The sequence below is a fragment of the Dermacentor silvarum genome, chromosome 5 (assembly GCF_013339745.2).
Source record: "Dermacentor silvarum isolate Dsil-2018 chromosome 5, BIME_Dsil_1.4, whole genome shotgun sequence".
Classification (NCBI taxonomy): domain Eukaryota; kingdom Metazoa; phylum Arthropoda; class Arachnida; order Ixodida; family Ixodidae; genus Dermacentor; species Dermacentor silvarum.
In genome coordinates, this window is record NC_051158.1 from 42,045,522 (window position 1) to 42,061,747 (window position 16,226).

The window sequence follows — 16,226 nt, forward strand, 5'->3', positions numbered from 1 at the left end:
CTATGGGGGGGGGGGGGGAGAGTGAGTAAGCACATATCTGCAAACAGAAACTTATTTATATAAAAACGTTGCGAGGTGAGAAGGTGGTGAAGACTTATGACGCTGCTCGACGAGTGTCCCGTTCTGATCTCGTCGAAAACCTCCGAGCCGCCGCCAGAGGCACCGGAAACAGTAACCAACCCCGCGCGCGTTCAGTGCGAACGTGGGCAAAACGCCGACGGCGTCGACAACGGTTCTGCGCGTTGCTGGTGCTGCTACATGTCCAAGTTTATACAGCTGATAAAACTACTACCCTTACTCCGCAAAGCTCTCTACTAATTTGCTATTGCAATGGATGCTTCGCCTTTCGGGTAAACTGCAACATTTTTTATCTTGTCCGGGCTTCTGACGCAATTCTTGGCGTGTCTTTCGACTGTTTCCAAATTTACATATTTCCTGCATGGGTGGGGAGTTTCGTATGTCTTCTGACGTCTTTCGTTCCTTACGCAGCAGTCTGTATCTGTTAGTAAAGAATCGCATTTACCACGCCCCGTTTCCTTACATTTCTCCCACAGTATCCCGCACGCCTTTTTCAGAACCAGTCGTGACTCCTCGCAGTTATGGGAACTTTTTGTTCTTTTTTCCGTACAACGCACCGTGCAGTAACCGAGCATTACTTCACTTTTGCATGTCAGACCACTTAAGCGAAATTTTCCGCCCATCTGCTTTTCGATGGTGAACTGTACTGCAACCAACAGCATGCGGTGCAGCGTGAGCTACGGGTTGTAACAGCAAAACAGAGAGAACCGGGAGAGGACTTATTCCTCCATTGACCTCCGCTGACCCCCCTACAGGCAACACCATTTCATCTAAACTTCACGGAGGCATTCGGGATTGAGGTTTAAGTGAATTCTGGGGTTTTTCATGCAAAAACTACCATCTTATTATGAGGCAGGCCGTAGCGGAGGACTCAGGATTAATTTTGACCAACAGGAGTTATTTAAGGTTGACTCTAAATCCAACTAAACGAGCGTTGCTGCAAGCACCTTGTGCAATGATTTCTTTAGTCGCCACTGTTAGATGTGTGAAATCAAGGAAGGATATATCATATTACTTCTACTCGATAATTCTATCGATATTCTTTTCCAGCTTATGTGAAGTCAGCGCCAGACGTGTGACTGTGCTTGTTAAGAGGCCTACTGTTTCTGTCAATCATCGCATGCCTCCTCCCCACCCTCCCTCCCCGAAAGATTACGTTTGATTAATACATTTTTGAGTGCTTGCTGTAGAGAGAAAATGTGCAGTAGTTAAAAATACCGTGAATAGACACGGTGGAAGAGTGACGTGCCGCGTAAAAAAATAGTTTGCTCCCAGTGAATATATATGGCCAGGAGCTCCCAAGTGCCCGTCTCAGCCAGGTTTAATGATCACCGCAGGTTCGCTGGCCGCAACCTCAGTGCCCCCTAGCTAGGCTATACGTTCAGAAAATCTACTTGTAATAATCAAATACAGGATCTGGCACATGAAACGCACAAGAAGGTCATAACCCACTTGCTGTCTTTCCTACTTTCTGAAGCTTGAGGAATGAGGACCTACGAATGTCTTACGAGCCGAAATAAGCTGTGACTTAGAGTCACTCTGGCGCTGATAGCCTAAGTACGCCCAACTGTGACCTATGCGTTGTTGTTTCAGCGAGATACCAGCAGGTCGCAATTAGTGTAGTGTCCACGTGAGGTTGTACGAAGTGTCCGAAACACGGCGTGCCAAGTTGATCGTATTTGCCATCGCGCCACCTTGTGGGGATTGGCATTACCGAGTCAATACGCTCACTGTGCCTCACGGTCGGTTCTTAATTCATCTGCTCTAGGCAGGGGGTGTTAATTTTCTCCGATGAGACTGATGTTCTGTGTTGACAGGAAGTGATTAAAAGAAGATTAGTTGCGGACCTTCGCGCGTGATAGGCCAGGTGTTGTCGCACAGACCATGCATTCGACTTGATCTTGTTCGTGACGTAAACGGAGGAGTTCGGTGTAGACTTGGGTACGTTGCTGCCGTTTTATATTGCAGGGCTTCCGGGCACTGATTCATGACAAGCATGAAATTAAATGTTACTTAAAACGGGGCGAATGGGGCTGTGGGGGATTTGCTCATATGATGATAGGACAATGTCAACGGTCGACGCCAGGCAAAATAAGACAGTTGTTTCTGAGTCATATGTTGACCTCTTCCTTCAGAAAGCGCCAACTTGCGGACATTGAGGCAGAATGGTTCTACAGACTGAGGCTGATGTGCTGAAATATTGATAGATTGTTAAAGTAAAACAAAGAGCGCAATGTCAGAAAAATAGCATTTAGTTAGGATGTCAATGCTGTAATAAGCAGAGCATTCGCCTGCAGTTAAGTTAGAACACGAAGACGAACTAAATGTTTGCCGTGAAAGCGTAGTCCAATCATCTCACTTACAACCTTTTTAATGTGAAGCGTAAAAAATCAGCCGCTGTGCCTCTTCTAATGTAGAGTGTAAAGATTGAATGTATGGTCAAATGTACACAGCAGCCAATATGTGCGAAAGTATTTGATATACTGCTACAATAGTGCCTGATTTCGTAAAACGCAGCGGTTCTTAGACGTTGTGTTTCTTATCATTCCGTTACAAATTGCATGGTGCTGTGCGATTGAGGTAGAAAAATACCTTAGATGCACGAATTGTCTCTTTTGATAAGCAAGGAAAGTAATAAAATTAATGATCAAGTTGACCACCACGTTTTGTCCAATCAACTTCTAACTTAACTCCCGCCTACGGGCTCACAAACAAGTGAAGAATGACGTCTGAATTTGTGTTCTGTACATGCGCAAGGCAACTTTTCTTAACCTAATACAGAGACATGGCGTCGTAGAGCTTTCGCCATAAAATGACGGCTGAACTCATCTCACGATGGCTATCGATGGTAATGCGAATAGCAATCGATCAATGTAGTGACAGAGACCATGCCGGAAGTGACGTTTATTTAACCTCTGCAGTGATAATTCTGATAATTTTGTTGCTTCGGCTATATGTTCTACACTCTGATATGGTCCAACTGAGCTATGACACTCTCTTGTCAGAGTCACCCATGAGCATGGAGGCATGGCGACGACTGCATTATACCGACGCAGTTATGATGAAGAAATAACAAGAAAGAACGACTGCATTATACCGACGATGCAATGATGAAGAAAGAACAATATCGGATTGAATGAGAAATGCGTATCCCGAAAATGGAATGAGGACAATGGGATGTCGATTCCTGATTTATGACAATCCTTTAACGAAGACATCGTGACGATGATGACACGAGTGGAACGATATGACGAATGTATGACGACGATTACGTGACGACGGCGGTTTGACGACAACTGGATGAAGTAGCGAGAATAACGACGATGGGCACCACCAAGACGCCATATGACGGTGACGATATGACAACAGACACATAAAAGCGTCTGTCTGACGACGACGCAATGACGACGATGACATCACAGCCGTGGCATAATCACGATTAAATGACCACAGCATGATCACGATAGAATGACAAAAAAAAAGAATGACCTCGATCGATCGACGAAGGTGGTATGACGACGGTGGCGTGACGTCAATGGAATGATGATGACAATCTGTTGTCGAATTTACCATGGTAACGATGGGAATACCGCGACGCCATTTCTACGACGGTTTGACACCAATTGCATGACGAAGACTGTTTGCTGAAAATGGCGTGATGACAACGGCATGACGAGAGTCACGTGGCAAAGCTGGAACGATGACGATGCAACGACCACGACGGCCACACCACCCTAGTGGCCTAAGCTATCAGACAACTTGGACAACTGGGTCGGAGTAGAAGGCGCGATTATGACTACATCGTCGGAGTCAGATCACGAAGCTCGAATGACGACAACTGAACGACCACGGCGTCATCACTGTGTTGGTGGGACAACGAAGGGATAACGACTGTACGACGATGATTGCGTGACGCTGACAGCAAGACGAGTGTCGGATGACAAAGCTGCAATGACGTCGATGCAACATCCGCAATGGCATCAGACCACGAGCTCATACCTAGTGTTCTAAGCATATAGACAGCCTGGGTCACTGGGTGGGGTAGAAGGCGTGACCACGATAGCAGGACGAGAGTACGACATCACGAATCGGGAAGGATGACAATGGAGCGACCGCGACGGCATCACGACCAGGAGCGCATACCTAGTGCCTGAAGCAGGTAGACGACTTGGGCCACTGGGTCGGCGCAAGGGGCTAGATAGATCAACAGGTAGGCTGAAAACGACTGAAGTAGGCAAATAATGCTATTCGCATTAAAAAGACCGATACAAACACGCCTCCAGGATTAATGATTCAAGTACGGTGCAAAGCGGAGAGGGTGATTACAATATTGGGTAGGACCACGACGATTTGTTTACCGACATCCACGAAGGCTGGCAATGGTTGCTTCCCTTCAAACATGCCTGATTCACTGGGAATTGAATTATCCTGCTTTGGAATAAAGTTATGACTGCGCTTTATACCACGACTTTGAAGCACCTCTAACCTCGTCTTCGGTTCTTCGACGGTCATTATGCCCAAATCTTATCAATCTCGGCCTTCGCTCTTATCAAGCTCAACTGTCTCGCCGACCTCAAACAGCCTGTATGCGGATGACATCACTCTTTGGGTCACGTCTGGCTCCAACGGGCACCTCAAGCAGACGTTGCAACGCGCAACTGATGTCGTCTCGAGTCACGTGCGTGAGGCCGGTCCATACTTGCTAAGCGGCCAAATCGGCCCTCTTCCTCATGCGGCCCCCCGACCGGCGTCGCCACAAGACCCCTCACCCCACCATCTCGGTTAACGCCAATTACACTTCCATTCCCGTCGTCTCACGTATCCGAGCACGGCGCGCCGGCATGCGCGAACATGATCTCCTCCGCCTAGTCGACGCTTTCGTCGTCTCCCGTTTCACGTACGGCCTTCTTAACACTCGTATTCTCAAGTCGGAACGCGACAAGGTGGACTTCCTCATCTGCCGGGCCTACAAGACTGCCCTCGGCCTTCCTCCCAACGCGTCCGCGGCGCGTCTCCTCCGCCTGGGAGTGCACAGTCACATCAACAGCGAGGAAACAGTCGAACAAATTTTGTGTCATTGTCCCCGCTACAGCTCCCAGAGACAGACACTCGTGACGACGCTGGCGCGCCTCGACGACCGGCCGCTTTCTGAACAGACGATCTTAGAGTGCCGGCTGACGCGGTCTTCACGCCAGAAGGCGATGAGCGCGCTGCTGAGGTTCCTCCGGACAAGCGACCTGCTTGAACGACTGTGACACTCCTGAGTTCCTTTGTGTGTGTGCGTGTGTGTGTGTGTGTTTCTGATCTCCCTCTCTTTCTATGTTTGTGCATTTTTCTTTATCTTTCTGTCTTCCCTTACCCCTTCCCCAGTGCAGGGTAGCAAACGGGATATCTACCTTCCGGCTAACCTCCCTGCCTTTCCCGTCTCATTTATCTCTCTCTCTCTCTCTCTCGACGAACTGATCGAAGCTCACCGCACCACTCAGGTGCAACATCATTCATCGACCGGTCGCGGCATCCTCCCTTCCATAGGTCATGGCAGCTCCTCTCACCCGCCGGACCTGTCCTCACTACCACCTGCTCTTCGGGTGGCGTTCTCCATCAAGCCGCTACCCAAGAATGTGCTCGCGGGACTCCACGATGCCCGCCGCCAAGCCCGTACAGCCATGTTTCACGCCAAATACGCCGACCACCCTGTCGTCGCCTACGTGGATGCGGCCCGATACGCTTCGCCAGGGGACGCCTTCGCAGTCGTCTCCCTCTCGCCGCCCTCGGGGCCGACTATCACGACCACCACGATTCGAACGCCCTACGACGTCGAGGTGGAGGAGGCGGCCATCACTTAATTTTGCCGCCACCTTGGCCGACGCCAGCGTCATACTCTCCGACTCCAAGCACGCCATCTCCAATTTGCACCCAGCTCTTGTCTCGTCTACCACCCTACAGCCCCATTCACGCACTGCTACTGGAAGACGAACCACGTCACATTGAACTGGTCTGGGTCACCACCCACTCGGGCCACCCCGGCAACGAGTCGGCTCACCAACACGCTCCGCGTCGGACGCCCTGGTGCCGGAGCCCTTGGTCACCTACCAGGACATTAGCGAGCACTATCGCCTTGAACGATACGCCTACCCACTCTCACATGGTAGTCTTCCCAAGCGGTCCGAGATCGCCTGGCATCGCCTCCAGACCCGCACCTTTTCATGCCCCCTCGTGTACTCGCACATCCACCCAGGTGTCATCGATCAACGCCGCTGCCTATGCGGCGACGTTGCCTCACGGAACCACATCCTCTGTGGCTGCCCGGACGATCCACCGCCCGCCGACCTCATTTCGCAACCCTCCACCGAGGAACACTGGGAGGCCCTTCTCTCCAGCACCGACCGAGACATCCAGACATGGGTCGTGGCACGAGCTGAAGACGTCATCGTGAAGCATAGCCTGGCAGCCTACGTAGCTTAGCCTCTCTTACCCCTTCAATTAATAAAGTTGTCACTCACTCACTCACATCACTCACTCACTCCACTCACTCACTCACTCACTCACTCACTCACTCACTCACTCACTCACTCACTCACTCACTCACTCACTCACTCACTCACTCACTCACTCACTCCACTCACTCACTCACTCACTCACTCACTCACTCACTCACTCACTCACTCACTCACTCACTCACTCACTCACTCACTCACTCACCTCACTCACTCACTCACTCACTCACTCACTAACTATTCTCCGACCTGCTCATGGAAACAATTTCGCCTTACTTCATTGCTCAACTCGAACAGAACTGAAACCTGACAGTGTAGAACCAAAGCTACTGTGATTCAATAAAGTTATAACTTGCAGCGTGAATAACTAAGTTGACTGATTTGTTCCAGAGCACCAGTAAGCCGTCGATCGAAGCCTGTAAAACCAACCGAATATTTATTCAATGCTATGTCCCTGCTAAAGAAAAAAAACTTACCTTTTTAACCGGGCCCGAACTGACAGACTTGTGGAAAATAATCAGAATTTATAGCGAAGGAGGCAAAGTTAAAGAACACCCGAGGAGCAGCTGTCGTTTGACGTCCTGCACAGCACCACATCTCTTTTTAAATTGAAGATATTACCAGACAAGAGCGTCTAGACATTTCCACACAAATGTGCAACGAAATGCATTTGTCATGCTGAACTCCCTACTCGGATGCCGAGTGCTCTGCGCACACCTCAGAAACACTACATTCATTTGCTTTGCGTAGCTCGCGAAAACTCATTTCACACCTAGTTGAGTTCCCTGTGTGGTAGGCTGCATCCAATTGCGAGCTGTGCAGAACACCAGGGAGGAACCATTTTTGCTTCAATTTACGCTCTTTGGCAATAGAGGCCGAAACAACGGGACGGATGTTTACCGAAAGCCATGACTCACACGTCTTTCTATCCAGTGTGTTTGTCGCTTATAGAAACAGCGATTTAGAAACGGGTCTACAGTCTTCCATACACTGCACGCAAGAGGAAATCTGAATCCGTGCACATGTCGTAATGCATATATCAGTGATTTTGTGGCCTCTTGTAGCTGCGCTATGCGAGGACATGGTCCCAAGAACTTGTTCAAGGTGAATGATCTTGTGTCCAACTAATTTAGAGCTGTGCAGAGCTGTGTCTTTCATTTTCAGAGGATGGGCAGTAGTACAGGAGGTGTTCTATAGTCTCCTCGTCACCGCAGGCATTGCAGTCGACGCTATTGGCCATTGCAATAAAACATGTATATGCATTGCGGAAGGAAATGCCCCGGCGTAAGCGGCACCGCATTGTTTTCTCACTGGATGGAAACCCAGGTAACAGCCGAAGTTGCACAGATGAGTTGAGAGAATGCAACCAATGGTGAGTTAATTCAGGTGCGTGCCACTTCTCCAATGTCATACGGTGCGCTAGCTTGCGTCAGTGTTGGGCACTGTCAGTCACTGATAAGGGTACAGAAACAAGGTTTGTTCCTTCGTGTGCCTTTCCTAGCAGCTTCGTGCATCCGCTGCCTCAGCGATCTCCCAGCACTTACGGCCGCCCTGCGATCCAAGTATCCCCTTGTTATCAGCGAGCATTGTACCTCGTGTGAAGCGTTACGTAGATGTAACTACGAAGGTATTCTTCTTGTGATACCCACTGACCTAAGTTGGCGTCATAGAGGTTCCTTGAAGGCCTGTACAGGCCAAGTTAGCGCATATCAGTGGCAGACGACCACTGCCCCCAGTGGCATATATATGGGGCCCCACTGCCACATACCTACTGAACCCAGTGGCTCCCACAGTCCACAGCAGAGCATACCATGTGGAAAATACGCGAGTTGGCATCAATTGGTTCACTGAAGAGTGGCTCATGCCCAATGGCACATAATCAACGGTACAAACATTCAGGAATATGTACAAGTCGCAGTCCAGGAGGTTCGTTGACATGCGGCACATATACTCAGTGGCCCAAAGGACGCATACCAAGTGGTCCATGAGCAGTGGGTCCAGAGGCGCATGTTTTTTGGACTGCGCTATCTTTGAGACCAGCCCACAAAACGGCCAGATATACACACGAAAAATGGGCTGACTAAGACAAGAAGACTTCGCATTAAATGTGAAGCCTTCCATACGGATTAAGCAAATTTTAGGTAGCTATGAGCCCCAATAAGGCGTTTTTTTGGTGTTGGTGTGTGCTGTTACTAAATGGTTTGTTTGCAGTTAGTAACTACCTTTTATATTAGTATATTTACGCAAATATGCCAGCATTCGTTCTTATACTGCTTTTGAACCCGTAAAATTCAATTGTCCGCGGCGCGCCATGTTTTGCATGTATCTCTTCTCTGCGCGTAAAAGAAAGCCCGCAAAAAAACAGGAAAAGAACACACGTAACTACGCTCCTGCGCAAAGCCACGATACCCCTATCAAAATAGCTTAAAGGGCCCCTCACCATGCCACCTAGAAAATTTTGGTTATACGTTGTAATTTTCTACGTGTGCTCTTGGGAGCGTTCTACCACAAGAATTTTCCAAATTGGTTCATTATTAGCCGAGATAGAACGATTTCAGTGCCGCGAAGCCATGATTTCAGGAGGCGAGCGTGACAGCCAAGAAGGGCATTCTCTCCCCTTGCCCCGTTTAGCCACCGCAAGCGAAATTCCTTTCCTGCATGCTTCCATACCAGAGCTGGAGGACTGCGTGACGCATATGCCATGAGCCCCACCTTTTTTTTTTTCTTTTTTTTTCTCCCTTATTGCTGCGCGGCGCACTTCTGTTGGCGGTAGCCCGCGCGAGCTGTTGCGTTTGCCTCGTTTCGCGCAGCGCACGATGTTGCGCGGGTGCACCTGACTAGCGGTGCACGTCGTACGACAGTGATACGCGAACACTGAGCCAGACGCAAGCGTATCACAGATCACGATCGCATGCTGGAACACGGTAGAAATTGACGTAGTTTCGCTCGCAGCGCGCGTGACTGCCCGACGTGGTAACAAGCAGACGAAACATAAGTACTGTACGTCTGTCTTGCTACGGTACGAGGTAAAACAAAGACACGCAGACATTCGGTTTGTAGGTTTTATTATTTCTCTAGACTTTACTTCGTCTATTGAAGTAAGAGATCAAACAAGTTACTGCTGCTTTCTTGAATAATTCTCAAGTCACGTGTCGTTGAGAGTGATGCCACACCACATACATGTAAGCAGGCGTACTTGCGCATATACGTCAACTCTCGGGCTGGAAGCACGGCGCCCGCGAGGGGAAGAGCAAACTGCGTTTGGTTTTAAATGTCAGCTCTTTCCGCGGCGCGTAGCAATGTAATACTCAGCCGAAACCATCGGTAGCGCACATAGCATGCACTGCGCTTGTCAACTCAAAATGGCCAGACCTGGTGAGAGGTTCGTTAAATGAATGTTTGCGGGCGATGTGTCCAAAAATATTCATGTGCCTCGCGAAATTATGAACGTTAGGAACGATTAATAAACCCTCGTCCTTTTCGGTGTTTACGCGCGATATATACAAGGATTCTACATGGTTTCTCAGGGTCCTTGGTGAATTATCCAGGACAGGTTGTTTATGTTTGACGAAATAAGGGGCAATTCGCGGTAATGTATCAACAAAGTTCGACGTGATTGGGTCAATTAAGGCCTCGAAACGTGTGAATGTGCTCCAGGGTGGGTTTTTAGAGCGGCGCAAATTTTAGCCAGAGCCCCGACATAACTACAAATACTAGTTAGTTAGTTATTTGGGGTTTAGTGGCGCAAAAACGACTAAGGCTATGCTGCGCCAAACACAAGGTGTTATGAATAAAAATTTAAAAACAGCAAAGGCTGTGTTGGTCTATAGCCTGTTTAAATAGCCGGTATCGTCTAGAAATTTAAAAAGGTCTGGTAATGGCACTAGTGCATCATCTCCTAAAACTAAGGCAGGGTGTAACGGTATGTGTAACTTGTATAGGTTCTGCAAAAGGTTTCGTCTCTGTGTTTCGATATGTTTACATGTCAGTAAAATGTGCATCACTGTGAGCGGTTCTTGGCAGTTCTCGCATATTGGTGGGTATTCTTTTGTGAGTAAAAAATTGTGTGTGAGGTGTGTGTGCCCAATCCGTAGTCGACATAAAACTACTTCAAAGAACCGTTCCTGATGACTGCATGACTTCCATTCGCCAAGTACGGGTTTAGTGAGATGTAGCTTGTTGTTTGTACAATGGTCCCATTCGTGTTGCCATTTAGACCTCAAGGCCTCCCGAATCGCACGGATACAATCTTTATATGGGAGTGTTGTGTTTGTTATGTCTTTGTGTGCTGCCATTGACGCGCATCTATCAGCTTCTTCATTGCCCGGTATTCCAACGTGGCTTGGTACCCAGCAAAACCGGATTGATCTGCCATATTTGTTTGATGTTACCAGGTTTAAAATATCCCCTAACAGGGGTTCACATTCAGATTTAACATGTAGAGCCTTCAGTGTGCTTAAGGAATCAGTGTATATGACTGTGTTTTCGTGTTTGTCAGCGATGATCTTTTTAACAACAGTCCATATTGCGTAGACTTCGGCCGTGTAAACAGACGCGTGCTGTGGTAGTCTAATACTTGTTTCCCAATTTTTTGTCACGACCCCTACGCCAACGTGTTCTTTTGTTTTAGAGCCATCAGTGTAATATTCCATGTAATTTTTATATTTGTCCTGAAGAGCGCGGAATTCTTGTATGATGTGTTTGTGTGGGGTGTCATTTTTCTTTAGAGGGGTTAATGCCCAGTCACATAACTCTATGAATTCGCACCACGGGGGTAATCGTTGTGGCTTTTTAGCAACCTGAAGGACCTCATGAGGAATGTCATAATCGCGACAGTATTCCTCATATCGCAGCAGAAGTGGTCTAATCATGTTCGGTTTATTTGTGTAGTGTAAGCGTGAGTTGCACTGTGTGACGATGTTGTAGCATATGTGTTGTGGTGATGACTGGATTCTGAGTATATAGGAAAACGTTAGTAGCGCCCTGCGCTGCTGTAAAGGAGGCTCATTACATTCAGTGTATAAACTCTGGACAGGTGATGTTCTGTAAGCACCACTTGCCAGTCGTAGTCCAAGGTTATGAATTGGATCAAGTCGTCGGATGTAAGATGGTCTGGCTGAACCATATATGATGCTACCATAGTCTAATATGCTGCGTACTAAAGAGCGGTATATGTGTAGCAGGCATTTACGGTCAGAGCCCCAGCGCTTCCGGGACAAGACTTTGAGGATGTTAAGTGCATTATTCCCTTTAATTTTAAGACTATTTATGTGCGCCAGAAAGTTCAACTTTTTATCAAACAGAATACCCAGAAACTTGTGTTCTTGTTTTACCGGTAGGACGGCTTCCTGTAACTTAAGGGTGGGTTCTGGTTGTAGGCCTCGTTTTTGTGAAAAGACAACACTAATAGTTTTTTCAGTTGAGAAACGAAAACCGTTTTCAGATGCCCACTGTGTGAGTTTGTTTATAGTGATTTGAGTTTGCCGTTCGCAGGTAGCCATGTTCGATGCACGACACGCAATTTGTAGATCATCCACATATAACGAGTGCATTACAGAGGGTGGGATTACATTATTTACGGAGTTCATTTTTACGACAAACAGTGTTGTGCTTAATACACATCCCTGTGGCACACCATTTTCCTGAATGAATATGCGTGACAGCACCGTTCCTAAACGCACTTGAAAGGTTCGGTCGGACATGAAATCAGCTAGACATTTAAGCATTCTACCGCGGATCCCTAAATCCGCTAAATCCCTCAAAATACCAAACCTCCATGTTGTGTCGTACGCTTTTTCTAAGTCGAAGAAGACTGTGAGACAATACTGTTTGTGTAGAAAAGCAGTACGTATCTCGTGTTCTAACCGGACTAGATGGTCTGTTGTAGAGCACCCTTTCTTGTACCCACTCTGATGGTTGTCCAGCAGGTTCTCTGTTTCAAGGACGTATGTCAATCTTATGTTTATAATTGTTTCATATGACTTTGCAAGACAGCTTGTGAGTGCTATAGGCCTGTAGCTGGTTGCTGTTGTAGGATGCTTTCCAGCTTTCAAGAAAGGGATTATAATTGCTTTCTTCCACTCATTCGGCATTTTTCCCGTTTCCCAGATTACATTGAAGAAGCGAAGTAAGGTATCCACTGCTTTAGGTGAGAGATGTGCGAGCATTGTATAATGTACTCTGTCCGGACCGGGAGCTGTCTTTTTGCCAGAAGTGAGTACCCTGTTGAGTTCTTGGAGTGTTAAGGGGGTGTTATACGACCTCTCGGAACTTCCTGTTGTCGGAAGCTTTTGTTTTTCTGCTGATTGCTTATATTTTTGAAATTTAGGAGAAAAGTTTACCGAGCTTGATATGTCATAAAAATGCTGCCCTAATATGTTTGCTTGATCTTCTAAGTTTGTTTGCTTGCCTGGGGGTGAGAGTATGGGGATCGTGTAAGGAGTGTAGTTCCCTCTAAACTTACGAAGTTGATCCCACATTCTTTTGGATGTTATCGAGCTATTTATGGATGATATATAATTTTTCCATGACTGTCTTTCGGCTTGCCTGCGTGTGTACCTGGCTTTCGCTTTTGCTTTTTTGAATAATAGGAGGTTATCTTGTGTTGGGTATCGCCGAAAGATACCCCACGCTTTGTTTTGTAGCTTTTTAGTTTCTGTACATTCGTTCGTCCACCAGGGTTTAATTTTTTCCCTAGAACGCCAGAGGATTGAGGGATTGTCTGTTCTGCTGCAGCAAGTATACAAGCAGTAATTTTTTCATTTAGTTCATCTATAGTTAATCCATCTGGTATGTCATCCAGACTGGCTTTTTCGGTGAAGAGAGGCCAGTCTGCTAGATGGAAGTTTCCAACGGGGTGATCTCGATGGTATGGTGGGGAAAGGAGATGTGTTTTTAATAATAGAAGGCATATGGTCACTACCGTAAGGATTCTCGATAACACTCCATTGGAAGTCGTTAAATATAGATGGGGAGCACAGCGCCAGGTCAAGACAGCTCATAGCTCCTGTGCTTGGGGAACAGTAAGTTGCAGCACCAGTGTTTAACAGGCATACGTCATTTGTTAAGATAAAATCTTCAAGTGTTTGTCCCCTGGTGTCATTTGTTTTGCTACCCCATAACGTGTTATGTGCGTTAAAATCACCCGCGATTAAAAAAGGTTCGGGTAGCTGGTTTGAAATTAACTCTAGGTCTCTTACAGTAAAATGTGCGTGTGGTGGAATGTATAGTGAGCAAATGGTGATGGTTTTGTGTGCTAAAATGGTGACAGAAACGGCTTCTATGTGACTGTTAATGGCAATGTCTCTGGCTGCTATACTTCCCTGCAGAACAATGGCTACACCACCCGAAAGCCGGCTCGCCTTGGTACGGTCGCGCCGTACCACAGTGAAGCCTTTTAAAAATTTTTGATGTTTTTCGCCTAGGTTTGTTTCCTGCAAGGACAAGGCCACAGGAGAGAAGTTATTTAGCATGTTTTTGATGTTACCTAGTTGCGTACTAGTCCTCTGCAGTTCCAGTGGATAATAAAAGCCATTTTAAAGACTGAAAGGTAAAAGATGGCATTACGATTGAATAAGATAATAAGATGTGAGGTGACATGGATGTGGAGAAGGCTAATACAAAGGAGCGATAACCTTTAGGTTATCACTTTCTTAATTAGCGTGGTTATTGGGACTTTGTCCCTCTTTGCGCGCTCGAGAGAGCGCTTGTCCTTCGGCGTCGACGACACCGGGGTTTTTGCGTCGACCTCCATCGCTCTCCCTGAGGCGCTGGAGGACCGAGAGTTGGGCGCCGGGACACGTGTCTCGGGCCTTGGGGTTCGATTGATTTTAGGGCCCAGCGGGACTGGTGTCCGCGGGTCCTTCGAAGAGGATGGAGCAGCGCTGACTGCTTCCACCACGGGGGCGGGAGGGGTCACTGCAGGGCCACTGTGTGTGGGCCCGCAGGACTCCTGAGGCCTCTGTGACGCTGCCCCCACCTGCGTCACTTCGGCGTAACTTCTTCTCGAAAGGTAAGACAGTCGCTTTCTTGCTTCATAGAATGAGATTTTTTCTTTCACAGTTAGCGCAATTACTTCTTTTTCTTTTTTCCAGCAAGGGCAGGACCGCGAGTAAGCTGCATGGTCCCCTTTGCAGTTTACACAGTGTAGAGAAGAAGTGCAATTGTCAGATTGGTGATCATTTGAGCTGCATTTAGCACAGGTTGTTTGTCCTCGGCATGCGTGTGAAGCATGTCCAAACCTTTGACACTTGAAACATCGTCTGGGGTTCGGGATATATGGCCTGACATTTACTTTTACATATCCTGCATTGAGAGAGGTAGGCATTTCGCTTGTTCCAAAGGTGAGTATTACATGTTTTGTCGGGATTTCTTGATCGTTTCTGCGGATGACAATTCTTTGTACTTTGGTCACGTTTTGTTCCTGGAAACCCTCCAGCAGTTCCTCATCGCTCAAGCCAAGGAAGTCCTCCTCGGATATCACACCTCTACTTGTGTTTAGAGTTCTGTGGGCAGAAATTGTAACTGTGGCATCACCAATACTGGTAAGTTCTGAGAGCTTTTGTACTTGATCTTTATCATTTAGTTCTAGGAGGAGGTCCCCGCTAGACATTTTTGAGGCTTTATAAGTCGGTCCAATTTTGTCTTTTAGGCACTTGGCTACCAGGAAAGGAGACAGCTTTCTCACGGGTGTGTTGTTTTCACTATGGACTACATGATACTTGGGGAATGCTGGGGTGTTGCTCCGAAAGGAGAACTGGAATGTTGCTTCGGTGCGGCCTCTTTTCAGAGGCCGATCATAGACGACAGAGGTTTGCGCTGCCATAAGAAGATGTATATGTTCGGCAACAGCGCCGACCACCCACCACGGAGCCCAACGAGGGGACGCGGCAGAGCTTGTACAACAAGTCTGCACGACGCCAGTCGTACGCCGCTACTATAACCAAATATGGTGTACCCAAGGTAGGATAGCCACACACGGTTAACCCTTGCCGCCAGGGAGAATGGAAGTAAATGGAAGAAAGTAGAAGACAGGACAGGCTAAAAAGTGTGAGAGAGAGACTAAGATTGGGGAGAGAGAGACAGGAAAAGGCGACTGCCGATTTCCTCCAGGTGGGTCAGTCTGGAGGTGCCGTCTATGTGAAGCAGAGGCCGAAGAGGTGTGTTGCCTCTGCCGGGGGGCCTTAAAGGTCCAAACTCCCGGCATAGGCTCAACCACCAGGATCCCCCTTTCCCCAGACACGGCTAAGCTGCGCACGGCTACACGCAGGAGGGTCCAACCCCCATGTGCTCGGGTACGTGGTGGCGCAACTCACCAAACGCCTGCTTACGCAGACGCCCCTGCGGGGGCGAGGAAAATAATACACCAGGGTAAACAAGGGGGTTTTGACTTACGAGCTGGGGGGTCACACCTAGTTCCGCCGGTGGCGAATTTCTGCCCAAACCACCGCGCGCCGTACTCGACACCGCTGGTCACGCGGACAGCATTTATTAGCCTGCAAGTAACATATTCGAGCAGTCCTCGTACCGATATTCACATCGTTAAGTTTTCGCACCAAGAAAATATAGGCACTACACGTAAATAGACTGGTTGTCCCCTACGACTGGGGAATACTGGCGGGACCCGCGGCACGACGCACCGTTGTTACCACG